This window comes from Haliaeetus albicilla, chromosome 18 (genome assembly GCF_947461875.1).
Source record: "Haliaeetus albicilla chromosome 18, bHalAlb1.1, whole genome shotgun sequence".
Classification (NCBI taxonomy): domain Eukaryota; kingdom Metazoa; phylum Chordata; class Aves; order Accipitriformes; family Accipitridae; genus Haliaeetus; species Haliaeetus albicilla.
The window spans coordinates 29,641,677-29,655,326 of NC_091500.1; the positions used below are offsets into that span (position 1 = coordinate 29,641,677).

At 51.2% G+C, this 13,650-nt stretch overlaps 1 protein-coding gene across 3 annotated transcripts in view; it reads left to right on the top strand.

Annotated features, from left to right (window-relative positions):
* The window catches only part of LOC138689806 (zinc finger protein 385A-like), a 282,741-nt gene that overhangs the window by 93,278 nt on the left and 175,813 nt on the right, over positions 1-13,650 (top strand). The gene's annotated exons all lie outside the window — the stretch shown is intronic.

Genomic DNA, 13,650 nt, shown 5'->3' on the forward strand with positions numbered 1-13,650 from the left:
ATCGCGGGGACATTTTTAAGTACAAAGCGCCTTTTTGACAGTACTGAAGAAAAATAAGTATGCATTGTCTCTCCGGATTCATTGTGTTGGCTATTACCATACTGACCGTTTGGTAACCTGTACCTCAGCCCATTAGCAATCTGTGCTTTCCAGAAAAAAATGAAGTACCTATCTACTGGGGGTTTGTTATCCCGTGTTTAATAATAATAGGAAAAGCGGGGTAAAAGCTCGCGGTGGATGAACTCTGCCTCCTTGAGATGCGGGAGGTGGGAATCAGTTTTGGAGTGGAGTTTTATTCCGAGCTTGTTTTAAGGTGATTATTGCACAATTAGTGGTAGGAGAACTAAAAACCTCTGTGTATATATATTTTTTTAATTATTTTTTTTTAATAGTTGGGTTCCCTCTGCCATAGGCAATGACACGTAATTAATTAAATTTTATTTTTTTCCTACCAACTCGAAAGCAGCGAGTGCAGAGAAGAGCTTTTCTTTTTGTCCCTTCCTAATGCAAATAGACAAGGTCTAATTTATGCAAAGAAATATGCAAATGTTTAATTGATTTTTTTCTTAAATCTGTTGTCAGTAAAAGTAATGAATCGGCCTAAAACGATTTTAATAAGCAAAGCCTGTCACCCAAAGTCCTAGCCTTCACATTTTTCTTTTGAGCCTCTTTCGTCTCAAAGAAACTAATAATGTAAATATTTATCCCTTCATTTTAACGTATTAAAGATGAATCCCTCTTGTTTGCGAACGAACTGAAAAAATAAAATAAAATATGCAAACCACTTTCTCCATCTCTCCCTCCCCCCGCCTTCTCACCCCACCCAGGAATTCAATTTTCTTCAAATCTCGTTGAAAGTGGCTTTTTAAAAAGTGGGCGCATTTTAATATTGGTTAGACAGCGTGACCTGAATTTCACCTCAACTGTTTGACTTGATCCAATAGGTCACTGCCAAGGAGTTATTGATGGGGGAACTCCATTGAAATTTCTCTCCTCACAAATGGCCTTTAGATCTTCTAGCGAGTTCAATAACTAGTTATAATGTAGAAGGGGAAAAATGAAGCCCAGAGGCAAACTAATTTGATGTTTCATTTTTATGCTGGAGAAATTGTTGGTTTTTGTTCCTCTCACCTCCCGCTCGGCCCCTCTCTGCCTCTCCAAAAAGGAGGGGGGGGGTGGAAAAAATAAAAATACTCTGGTTTGAGCGAAGCCCCCTCTTAGACGAGGTTTGGCTCTGCTAGAAATATCTGCTATTTTATTTATAATTTAATTGGCATTGGCGCTTCAGCCCGGGAACTCCTCGGGACTCGGTATAGCGGGGAGCCCAGCAAGACTGAAACTTGCTGCTTGGTAGGAAACACACTTTTTTTTCCTTTTTTTTTCCTGTTTTTTTCTTGTTTTTTTTCCTTTTCTGTTTTTCTTTTTTTCCTTTCTCTTATTCTTTTTTCTCCCCCCCCCCCCCCCCCCACTTTTTGGGGGAAGGGTTTTGTTCAAAATAAATCAAAGGCACCAACAACCAAGTTGCAACTCTCCCCTCTTCAACTTCTCCTGGGGTTTAGCGGGACCAGGCAGCCCCAGCTTTCTGCTCCCCAGCAAATCGACCCCCTGGAAGAGACGCTCGGATCTGGAGCGGAGCAATAACCCTCACCCTCATTTTATTCCCCGGGTTTTTATTTGTGCGCTGGGTCACCCTAGTTCATGTGACCACATCTGGGCTCTTCTCTGGTTTGGTGGCCTTGGGGAGGGTTTTCTCCCTTTTGCATCCTTCAGATCCGTTTTCTTTCAGGCTTAAAATATTTATTTGAATTGGGGGAGGGTTTATTGCAGGGAGGGGTGTCCGAGAGGCAGAGGAGGACTCAGCTGGAGGATGCTTTTAAGTGATATATATACAGGAGCTAAGATTTCTCCTTGACTTTTCGTAGACAAAGACGACTTATACTGACCCACCGGATAATTGCTGAACCCTGGGTTAAGTTGAAAAGAAAACATTGGGCTTGTATTGGGGAAAGGGCGTGTTTTGGGCGGGGGTGTGTGTGTGAAAGTTGCAGGAGAAAGTGTCCAGGGGCTGCAGCGAGCCCATTAGCAGATCTATGGCTGTTATTGTATGGGATGGAAACATATACAAACTTGAGGCTGATCCTTCTTGTTGGAGAGAGCTTCTTGCTTGAGTGGTACTTATTGCTCTCACCCCGTGGAAATCTTCCTCCGGGATGACAATATTAATAATTAACATTATTCCCACCCACCCCCCCAGCCTCCTCCCCCAGACCCCCTCGGGTTGCAAATCCACTTCTAGGCTCCATAATCCCAAAACCTTCTTGATGGCTTGGGCCGGGGAGAAGGAGGTGGAAAAAGTTTCTGTGTAGGGACAGAGGATAAAAATTAAGGTGAGGTTTTTTTCCACCCTAAAGTTAATCCAGCCCCAGCTGGGGGGGGTTATACCAGGGAATTTTGGGAGGGGGGAGCCCTGACCCGCTGTTGCTGCAGAGGAAACGTGGCCGAGATGGCTCAGCCTTCACTTGCAGGGATGCAGACCCCTTGGCCTGGCATCAAAATGGGGTGGGAGGGGATAAAATAAGTGAAAACTCCCTCTTTTCGGTGCATTTTGAGTCCTCCCAAGCGAAGACGAAGCCCAGTTTTTACCAGGCTGTGCCCATCCCTTTTTAAAACCCTTTGCAATTAAAAATCAGTCTCGGGGGGTGCTGCCTCCGGGGACGCGACCCAGCACTTCTTAAGCAAAAGCAGCCAAAAAACCATGCAGAAAATCCTCTTCTTCTTTTTTTTTTTTCCCACCTCGGTTTTCAAATGGCCGCGTTGCTCTGAGCCAACCCCCCCCGGAGACACCCAGCCCCCGTCCCTGCACCTCGGAGGCTGCTGAAAGCTCGGATCAATACCCCGCTGTTATTAAAATCCTTGGGTATCCCTTCCTCTGGATGCAGGTCAATGAAAAGTGGGGCGAGGAGGGATGGAGAGGTGGACGACAGGCGTGGGGAGTGACACGGGTGGGACTTGGGCGGGGGGGGATCCTGCCGCGGTGGGGCCGGGCAGCATCACATGGAGGGCAGAACCGCAGCCGGCTGCAGATGTGGAACCGATGGGATGAAGGGGAGGATGATGTAAAGTCCCGGTTTTATCGCCTTTCGGGCCGTGTTTTCAACTCTCTCGGTGTGTAAACACGCTCTTTAAACCCCACGCCACCCAGCTGCGCGCAGCTCCGCGCCCGTGTGCGCACCCCCAGCCCCGAGAGCTGGGAGCGGCGCAGGGAAACGGGGCTTTTCCCGGCGGGAATTCTGCTCCCCGGGGGGGGACACAGGGACCGGGAGGGATGTCCCCTCCGCTCCCGCAACCCGGAGCCTGGCGAACCGCTTCGCCGAGCCATCACGTGTATTTAAATCTTAATAATAATTGCAATAATAATAATAACGCCCCGGGAAGGCGGTGCGGACACCCGGGAGCCCGCGGGACCCTTGTTAGTGTGGGAAACAGGGGATTTAACGCTGGGAAAGGCGCTCCCCGCTCCCTTTAATGTTTATTTATTTTTTTTCACTAGGGTACTTTCAGTTTAATCTTTCGCAGTGCAATAAACTATTATCTTAGTTAATCCCCAAGGCGAATCCATCAAAACCTTTTAATAAAACGTTTCGTGGCTTCCGCGGGGGCCTCCAGCAACAGGGGCTGAGGAAGGGCGAGCCCTGGGGTTGGGGTGGGGTTTTTTTTGGGGGGGGGGGGTGTCTCCCTAAAATTTTCTGGTAGTAAAATAAGGGGAGAGGGTCCCCCCCCTCGGCGGTGCCATTAGGATTCCAGCGGCATGGGGAGCTGCGGGAGCCATCACTCACGGCCCCGGGAGCAAAGGGAGCCGGGCTGGAACAAGAGGAGACGCGGGGATGATATAGAGAAGCAGGCCGCCAGCATCAATCCCGACCTGATAAGAAATCGGCTGCTTCCCTGGAAAAAAAAAAAAAAAAAAAAAAAAGGAAGGGGGGGGAGAATTAAAAAAAATCACAGCCCACTTGCCTAGGCCGTTGAGGTTTGGGGGGAAAAATCGCCTTTTCCCAACGCTAAAGGTGCCCCCGGTCCTTTAGGTTTGCTGGGAAAACTGGAAAAGGTGAGCTGATTTGGGGGGAGAATAAAAGGGAAAAGAAGGGGAAAGCAGCCCTTCGCCCAGAGGACACGGTGAGGGTCGCTGCAAGGATCAGCCGACGAGGGGTTGTGCAAACCGCAGCTCCCCAAAATCTTCTTTTAAGCCCCAGATCTGGCTTGAAACATCGCGTTTGGGGCTTAAGTGAAGAATTAGGCGTTCGTGCAGCACGCTGAAAGCCTCCCATAAAATATAGGTTTGTTCATACTCCACTTCTCCCCTTACACATGACCCAGCCGCTCCAGCCCCAGCCTATTTTTTAAAGCTTTCTATTTCACCACAATATCATAGAGAATTAATTTCGACAAGAGACAGGTACCGAAGAGGAGCAGACACAGATGTAAAGTGTCAGCTTGAGTCTGCAGGTAAATATTTCCCCCTTTTCCAACATGTAAAAGGGTTTTATTCTGCCTCGGAAAGGAGAGAAAGAAAAATAGCAAGAAGGAGGGATTTTTGTTTGCACAGGACACGTGTGGGCACTCACAAGCCCACGCACCCAAGTGGCCTTTCTTCCCCCCCAAAAAATCCCACCCGTGTGCTCCAGAGGGAGAAGAACCCCTCCAAGGGGGAAAGGGAGAGGGGGGATGTTCAGCACCCCTTCCCAGCAGAGAAACCCCTCAATGCTCCCCCCAAAATCTCTCTCAGCACCCGGGGGTTAGGGCTGTGTGTGTGTGCACACACCGGGGTCCCTCTTTTTTGGGGTGGGATTTGCTTAGATCCCAGATTTGGGGGATATTTTAGCGAAGTGGACTGTTCTGCTGGGTGCTGGGTCCCAGCGAAGGGTGCAGAGGAGAGGAGCGGGGGGGAAGGTGGCACCGGCGGGGGGACACACGAGCTACCTCGTTATTAATTACAGAAACTCATCAAGCTCAGCCTGTAAACCCCCTAATGTGGGCTCTACCAGAGGGACGGTCCTCTCTCCCCCCGAAGGAGCGGGGGGTTTGAGATTTGCAAAATCTGTGTGTCCCCCAAAGCTGTGCCCCCCCCAAAGCTGTGTTCCCCCCCAGGTCCATATCGAGGACGAATCTGCTGGAGGGTCAAGGCGGGGGGTGTGGTGTGTGTGAAGGGAAAAGCCTTACAAATAAACACAGAAATGAGTGAATGGGGAGAAATAGGGATGGAAAAATCCCCCAGGTGCCGGGGTTTGGGGGGGCTTTCAGTGAGGTGCCTTCGGCTTTGGGGTGGAATAGTGGGAGAAGAGAGAAAGAAAGACAAAATGTAGAGAGAGAGAAATATGGAAAGAAAAAAGAGATGGAGAGAAAGGGAGAGTGAAGGAAAGAAAGGAGAAAAAAGGAAGGGAGGAAGGGAGGAAGGAAGGAATGAAGGAAGGAAGGGAAGGAAAGGAAGGAAGGAAAGGAAGGAAGGAAAGGAAGGAAGGAAAGGAAGGAAGGAAAGGAAGGAAGGAAAGCAAGGAAGAAGAAAAGAGGAAGGAAGGAGGAAGAAAAGAGGAAGACCCCGGTGCGGTTTGCCGGGCTTGGGGGGGGCTGGCGGGTCGGGGGTGTCCCAGCAGACACCTACCACTGGGCTCCCCCACCACCACCACCACCGAGCCCTCCTGCCCCCGGCCACCCCTGGCTGGGAGCCGGGGCCGGAGCTGAGCCACCGCAGAGGGTCTGGGGGGGGGCACGGAGGGAGGGGGGAGCTGACGGAGAGAGGGGGGAGCTCGTGTCTTGAAAACAAAATTAAAAAAAAAAATCAAAATCTGTATTGCGTACTGCTGACTCCCTCCAAGTTACGTTTATTTATTTTTCCTAAACCTACAGGAAACCTATTTTTTTTAAAGCAGGGTGAGCAGCAGCTCCTCTTACCCAAACTCCAGCAAACTCTAAAATCCTGCCCTGGACGCGAATAAATACCAGAGGTCAACAGTAGCCGCTCTCCCTTCCCTGGTGATTATTTTACTGCTGAGAGGGAATCAGAGGAATCTGCTAAGTGCCAAGAAAACATTTAAATATATCTCCGTGTGTTTACATAAGTGTGTGCGTCTGTGTGCACACACGGGCGCAGCCCCAGCTCCGCAGCCCCCTCGCACCTATATATATCCATAGTGATACATGCACAGAATACCGGTGCCTATGGCTGCGTGTAATATAAACATGCACATAGACACAGCTCAAGCAGGAAGAAAAGGACGAATAAATTGTATATAAGGGGAAATAAAGGCGGGGATTATTTCATGTCTGGCCAAACCATGGTGCTTTGACCCTTTTTCCCGTAAGGAGGAGAAAAGAGTTGGGATAAAGAGATGTAAGGGATGTGTCCGGCGCGAAGGTAACTGGTGTGTTTATTTTCTTTTGTCCCTTCCTTCCTAAAAGCAGGGAAAGTGGATGAGGAGGATGGATATTCCCAGTCCCTGCTGGGAAAAGGGGTCACGTCTGCCAGGCAAGAGAAAAATCGCAAATAAACACACACACACCCCCCACAAAAAAAAAAAGGAGGGGGGGGGGAAATATAAATCGATAACTCGGGATTCAACTCTTGACCGGGAAAACCCAGATCAAAACATCATTTGATAGAAACGCGCTTTGAGCAGTGGATAATAAATCAATAAAATCAATCCATCAATAGGATCTGCAGGGACAGGCGGGCTCCGCAGCCTGGCTGCTGGGGAGCGGGCAGGGGGAAAATGGAAGATGATGTTTGGAAACTCTCTTCCCCACCTCGGGGGGGGGGTGGGGGGGGTGGGAGAAGCCCCAGACGATGGGATGGAAACATCGGGCTGCACCTATTTCAGCCGGATTTCCTCCGTCCTCTCATCCACCCTCCAATACCCCCTTTTTTTTTTCCCAGCACTGAGCTGGATGTGAGGAAAATATATTTCCCAGAGTCATTCTCCGGACTTTATTTTTTTCTTTCTCCTGTCCAATTATGCAGAAAATTATTTTGCTTGTTACTAAAAAGGGGGATTTCTTATGAACACTGTATTTTTTTAATCCCGTAATTCACACCACAGACGACTGGAAGCTCTCCAGGTCGCATACGCAAACGCGAGCAGCATCTAAACTCAAAGTAAATGATATTTAAGCGAAAACCCAAAATATCCGGAAGAAATGCCTCCAACCCGGCATTTATTTTTAATGACCCCCCCATCCATCACCGAGAGGAAGAGGTGGGAAATGAGAGGTCGCAGGGGAAAGAAAGAGCGAGTTTCACGTCGGACGCAAAAAACTTTCTTCTTCCTCCCCAAATCCGGGAAACCCCCGTGTTTCTGCCCCAGCCAGCCTCGACACGCGTGGGAGAGCATCCCCTTTTACCCTCGAAAAGCTCTGGTGGTCCCTGGGACCACCGCTCCCCCCAAATCCCCCTTTTCCCTTTGGATGCTTCCAGGTTTTGAGCGACTTCGTGTTATCCCAGAACCACATTTTTTTAAACGAGCATCGCAAGGACTTTCCGTGGGTTGGGGGACGATGGGGGGGGGATCAGGGGGTTCCAGGGTCCCCCCAACCCCTGCGTGTTCCCAGCTCCCCTGGGTCCGGGCTTGGAGCTGCCCGATGTTTTTTGGCACCGGTTTTTTTTTCTAGCACCTTTCCCCACTATTAACGACCGCTAAATAAAGGGAATAACTCTAATTTTCAGCATTTTTTCCTCTTCCAAGCCCGCAGCACCCAGCCAGACCAGGGCAGGACCTGCACCGACCCTGAGGGTGGCGAGAAAAAGATGCTGAGACCCCAGGCCCCCCCCGGATAGCCCTGCCCTGGGGACAGTGGCCTTGTCCCACACCCGTGGGGACATCTCGCTGCTCGGGGGGGGGGGGGGGTAAAGAAAATACTGATTATTTCTGTTGTTATTTTTTTATATATCCTCGGAGGTGGCATGCTCAGGGCACGCCCACCCCACCGGTGGGACCCTATAGAGCCCTATAGATGCCCATTGCTGCACAGGGCTCAGGTAGGCGGATCTGCCCGGGGAGGGGGGGGCGGGGATCCACCTTCCGAGTGGGATTGGGGGGAAAATTAATCTCAATCTTCACGATGGAGACTTAAACCCGGCCTCCCAAAATACGCCTCTGCATTGGTTTGTGCAGTCCCCGGCCCTGGTGCCAAAAGGGGGGTTCAAAAGGGGGGCAGCGAGGGCTGGGGGGGGGCTCACAAGGCCTCTGCAGAAGAACAGCCCCCCCAAAATTGCTGAAACCCACCCTCTGACCTCACCAAGAGCCTCTGGGACAACGAACTGCTCCCCCCAGGAGGGCTCAGGCCCCTCAGGACACCCCCAAATGAGGCTCCCTGAGTAAGGGACATGGAGAAGGGGCTTAAAATCCCCCCCGGGTGCCCCCAAAGCACCACAGGTCCCAGGGGGCTGCCCCAGACCCTCCTGCTGGGTTGCTCCCTGCTTTTCGGGGGGGGCTTGAGCCCCCACAGGGCTCTGGAGAGGAAAATTTTGGGGGGTCCACGGGTGTTTGGTCATGCGCCTGCCTCCTACTCCATCCTTTCCCCAAAGGTTGTGCCTGCGGAGTGGGGTGCACCCCAGCTGCCCCCCTCCTCCCTGGGCACCCCGGGGTGGGGGGGCAGCCCTGTACCCCCCTCTGGGTGGGGAGGGGGGTCCCCATCCCTGCTGGGAAAGGCTTAGCACCCACAGAGCCTCCCAGCACCCACAGAGCCCCCCCCCAGCACCCACGAGGGAGGTTGCGCACATGGTGTGTGGGTGTCTGCGTGTGCGCGAGGCCTTGTGTGTGCGCGTGCACTCGTGACGGGGTGTGCGCGCACGCCCTTGTGAGCACGTGTGCATGAGTGTACACGGGTATGAGCGTGCATTTGCCTGCCTGCATATATGCTGGCATAGGTGTGCATGTGTGTGTGTTCATTTGCACGCTTGTGCGTGTGTGTTCACACCTATGCACGTGCATTTGCGTGCCTACCCGTGCACACACATGTGCATGCGTTCTCATTTGCCCGTGTGCACGCATGCGTGGGTGTGCATGGGCGTGCGTGGGTGCTCCCGGGTGGAAACCCCTCCAGGCAACTCGTGTCACGGTGGGAACCTGTGGCCTCTGCTCCCTGAGCTGCCCGCCCCGCTCCAAAACACAACACGTGTGCCCCCCCCCTCCTATATGCAAGGCCTGGGATAACACCGGAATAGGGCCTTGTGGTGGGGGAAGGGGGGGCACAAAGCTGAGCATCTGCCCCCCCCCGGAGAACAATAGGGACCCAGCTATTGTCTGGGAAGGGGTGGGGAGGGGGTGCCCCCTTGTTTTCCATGGGACCCCCTCCTCGGGGGGGGGGCATCCCGAGGTGGGAGCCAGGGAGGGAGGTCACCACCCCCCACACCCTGGTTCCCAGCAGGTTGCGCCCCTCCTATTGCCCCCCCTGACCCGAGCTCCTCGGAGAAGTTTGACCCCAAAGGCCCCCCCGGGCTGGGGGGTGTCCCGGCCCCCCAAGGGGTCCCCCCAGCCCCAGCTGCCACACAGACCCGGGACCTGCCCCTGCCCCACGCGTGACACTCCCCCCCCACGCGTGACAACCCCCACTTCACCAAACACCCCCTTGCGAGGCACCGGGAGGTGTGGGGGGCCACACTCTTCCCCCCCCGCGTGGGCGTCCCCCCACGGGTGCCTCCCCCCGCACACCTGCACCGGCCCCGCCCGCCCCCCCCCGTCCGGCCGCTTCCTCCGCGTTCCTTGGAATATTTCTATCCCTCCCCCCTCCTTTTTTTTTTCATTTCTTTTCCTTTCCCATCTCCTCTTTGCAAAGCCCAACTCTCCCCCCAAACGCAAATAAACACAACACCCCCCCCAAAATTCGGGGGTGGGGTTGAAACTTAGGGATGCGCACAGCCTACCTTCAGGCTGTACCCGGGGGGGGAGCTGATGGGGAAGGGGGGGGTTTCCTGCCGAACCAGTAATATATAGACCTTCCTTGGCCTTATCTCCTCTCCAGCAGCCCTGGGGATGCGAAGGAGGGGGGGGAGCTGAGATTCCTGCCAGATAAGCTCCTCGCCTGCAGCTCGCCCCTTTGCAAAACTCACATTCCAGCTCAGCCCCCCCCGACCCCCAACGCATCCCCCACCCCCTTTCCCACGCAGGGAGGGGAATTTAGAAAATGTTTCGCAATTCCTCGAGACGTTCAAAAATTTTCAGTCACTAAAATACGTTAAAAAAAAAAAAGGGGGAGAGAGAGAGACTTAAGAAAAAGCAAAAAAACTTACGGGGGTGGCCGGGGAGATGCTGCTCCGGGAGCCCCGCAGCCGCCGCGCTCCGCACTAAGCGCCTTGTCCCACTGTCCCAGCATTAAACAGCTCTAGCAGCTGCGATGGTGGACAGTTAAGATTATATATGATGTAAATATATTGTGGGTTTGTCAGCTCCCCCAAACCATAAAACTTAGTTTAATGACATCACGTGCTCCCTGAGAGCCATTCAGGGCTTTTGCTTAGGGCCATCCACATAAATAACCTTCAAAAGTTTTAAACTACTAAATTCACATAGAAGCCATGAGTATTTCTGCTAATGTTCTCATGTTCTCGGTGAAACTAAAAGAGCTTTGCTTTTTTTTTTAAAAAAAAACAAAAAAAACCCAAAAAACCAAACAACAAAACCCAAACAAAAAAAGTCCTGGATTTATATATATATATAAAAAAAGGAACTTTGGTTTGTTTGTTGTTTTTGGGCCATTTTAAGTTCTCACGGGGTTGACACGGATGACGGGGCAAGGTAAGTCCTTTTCTATTTCCTTCTTGAGTCTTTGGGAAGGGATTGAGCGGCCGAGAGGGGAAATAAAAAGGCAGAACTCTTCCAGACAGCACCAGCAACAACATCCACCAAACATCCACCAGTCCCCAGAAAAATGCCCCTTAAAGAAGAGAGGGATGAGGGGTGCAGAGAGCCCCCCCCGGCCCCCCTCCGCCCCCTCCCTGGGGCAGGAGAAGCCAATAATTAATCATAAGTAGCCGCACTCCGCTCCCCAGGGTGGAAATGCGAAAGTTTGAAATTTAAAGTGGTTTTGGGGGGGGGGGGGGTTTGGGTTTGGGTTCCCCCCCCCCCGCTCTCGCAGATAAAACACGCGTGGTCTGGGAGCTGGTTAACCCTTGCCTTGACAAACCCAAGCTGCCTTGACAGGTTCCCGCTTAAAAAGGAGAGGAAAAAGGTAGAGTGCGAAATGTAATCAGAATAAAAAATAATAACCCAGAGACGCTGCAATAATACCGGTGAGAGTGAGGGGAAGACATTGCTTAAGAGAAAATTGAACGGAATAACGAGCAATTACCAGCACACGCCAAGAGGGTTTTGTGCCTGAACAACCAGTCAATAGATTTACACAGCATGGGGAAAAAATAAAAAACCGGGAAAAAAAAAGAAAAAAAAAAGAAAAAAAGAAAAGAGATGATTGGAATCGCTACCGAGCCCTCCCCACCCTCCCTGAAATCACCCCAGGCCCCAAGAGTGGGGGGTTTATATAGGCAGCAAATAAATGTGCGAGGCGAGCCTTGCTTGGCTTTGCAGTATTTCACTCCAAACCGACGGGAAAATGACAGTCGAGACGGAGGAAAAAAAAAAAAAAAGGGATTTTTATCCACTGACTGTTAAACGACAGTAAAATTAAATATCTTTGCAGCTCGCAACTCGCCAGATAACCAGAACCCAACATCCACGAATAACAACCATCAAATACAATAATAAAGAATTAAAATAAAAGCCCTCGGAGATGGGGGGTGCCCCCACTTGAGCACGCTGTGCTAATTGTACCCCTAAAGGCAGCCGGAGCCGCTGCTGGAAAAAAAAACAAAAAAAAGCAAAAACAAAAAAAAACTTTTGTTTTGCAGGTTCAGGAAATTGTTCCGTTGTTTCCCATGTGTAAAAGGAAATCCTATAAAGTTTTATGGAGCTTTTTGGCTTCTCCCAGCATTTGTTTTTCGCCTGTAAATAGCTGGCGAGGCACCGGAGGAGTCCCCCCCTCCTTTGCCCCCCCGTGCGTGTCTGGGTGCACAGCCCAGCCATCTGCCTGGGGAAATATAGGTTGAGCTCTATGCAAATCCACCGGCACACGTATAGACGAGTGGGTTTGGGGGGGGGCTTGCACCCACCCTACGCCTCCGTGGGTGGAAAGCACGTGGGGGGGCACGCATAGACCCGCCACGAAGGGGGTTTTGGGGTTTTTGGGGGATTTTTTTTTTTCTCAGCCCCGCGCCTACGCCATATGGCTGTAGGTATGGAGAAGTCCATATGGACCCAAGTGTTAGCCCCCGGGATGGATGGACACCCTATGGAAGGAGTGTTTCCACCCCGGGGGCAGAGCCCATGTGTTCCGCATTAGGCCCCTCCACCTTAGCAGAGACAGAAAAGAATATCTATTTTTTTTTAAAAAAGATATATATATATATATATATATATATACACATACATATGTTTTAAAAAGCCAGCCCCCCCTTTCACCCCACAGCCTCCCTAAGGGCTGCTCCCCTCCGGGAGGGGGGGTGTCAGCAGGGCCCGGAGCCCCCCACCTCCTCAGACAGCGCCCTCCCTCCCCATCCCCATCCCAGTCACCTCCAGTCAGGCACTGGGACCTCCTTCCCACGTCCAGGTGCTGCCCAACCTGCAGCAGGAGGCAGCGGCTGCGAGATTTTGGGGCAAAATCATTTTATCCCGAGTATACATTGGGGAGAGAAGAGGGAGGGGGGAGAGAGAAACAGAGAGAGAAGGTAATTTTAATCCGATATTCCTATTAAAATGCCATCTGCCAGGCGAGGACACCAGCCTGGAATGAAAAGCCTGAGAGAAATTAAAGGAAGATTAAAAAAGTCCGAGCTGGGACAGGGAGCAGCTCACCTTCCTCAGGGCCCAGCCAGCACTTAATCACCAAATTAAAAAAAACCAACACCTTTTCCCCCCCTTCCCCATGCTCTGGGAAATAGGAAAAGCAGCATGTACCTTTTCCAGGGTGGGGGGAGAAGGATGCTCTAAGCTAAAGCATCCCTTCATCCCTCCTGAAATCTGAGGGTTTTTTCAAATTAATAATAATAATAATAATAATAATAATAATAATAATAAATTGAAAAAAAATCAATACTTTGCCAAAGTAGCAGAGGAGCAGAAAGCTGCTCCAAGGCGGGGAAGGAGCACAGAAATATCTGCCCGGCGCGCCAACTTTTGGATTATTTACTGTTTATTCCATATGACAAAATAGAAGTTTCCTCGCCCTTTCGCAGACGAAACGACAACTAATAAATATAGCAAGTACATCATTGGGGGGGGGGAATAAAAGAAGTTACTGCAATGGACTGAATTTAGACAGAGATGTACAAATTGGGGTTCGCCTTGGCTTTTTTTTAATATATATCTTAGCATTTAGCAAATCTACATTAATTACGCAACAAATAAATACACAATAATATTAAGTCCAGAGGCTATTTCTCCCTCCCCCACCTCCCATGCTGCACTTTCCTGCCCGGAGATTTCGGAGGATCCGCGCAAACCGGTGTGTTGTGTCCCCCCCCCGCCCCAAAGTCTATTCATTTCTTTTATATGCAAATAATAATAAAATGATGCCATCCGAGTCCCAACGAAAACACGCAAACACACA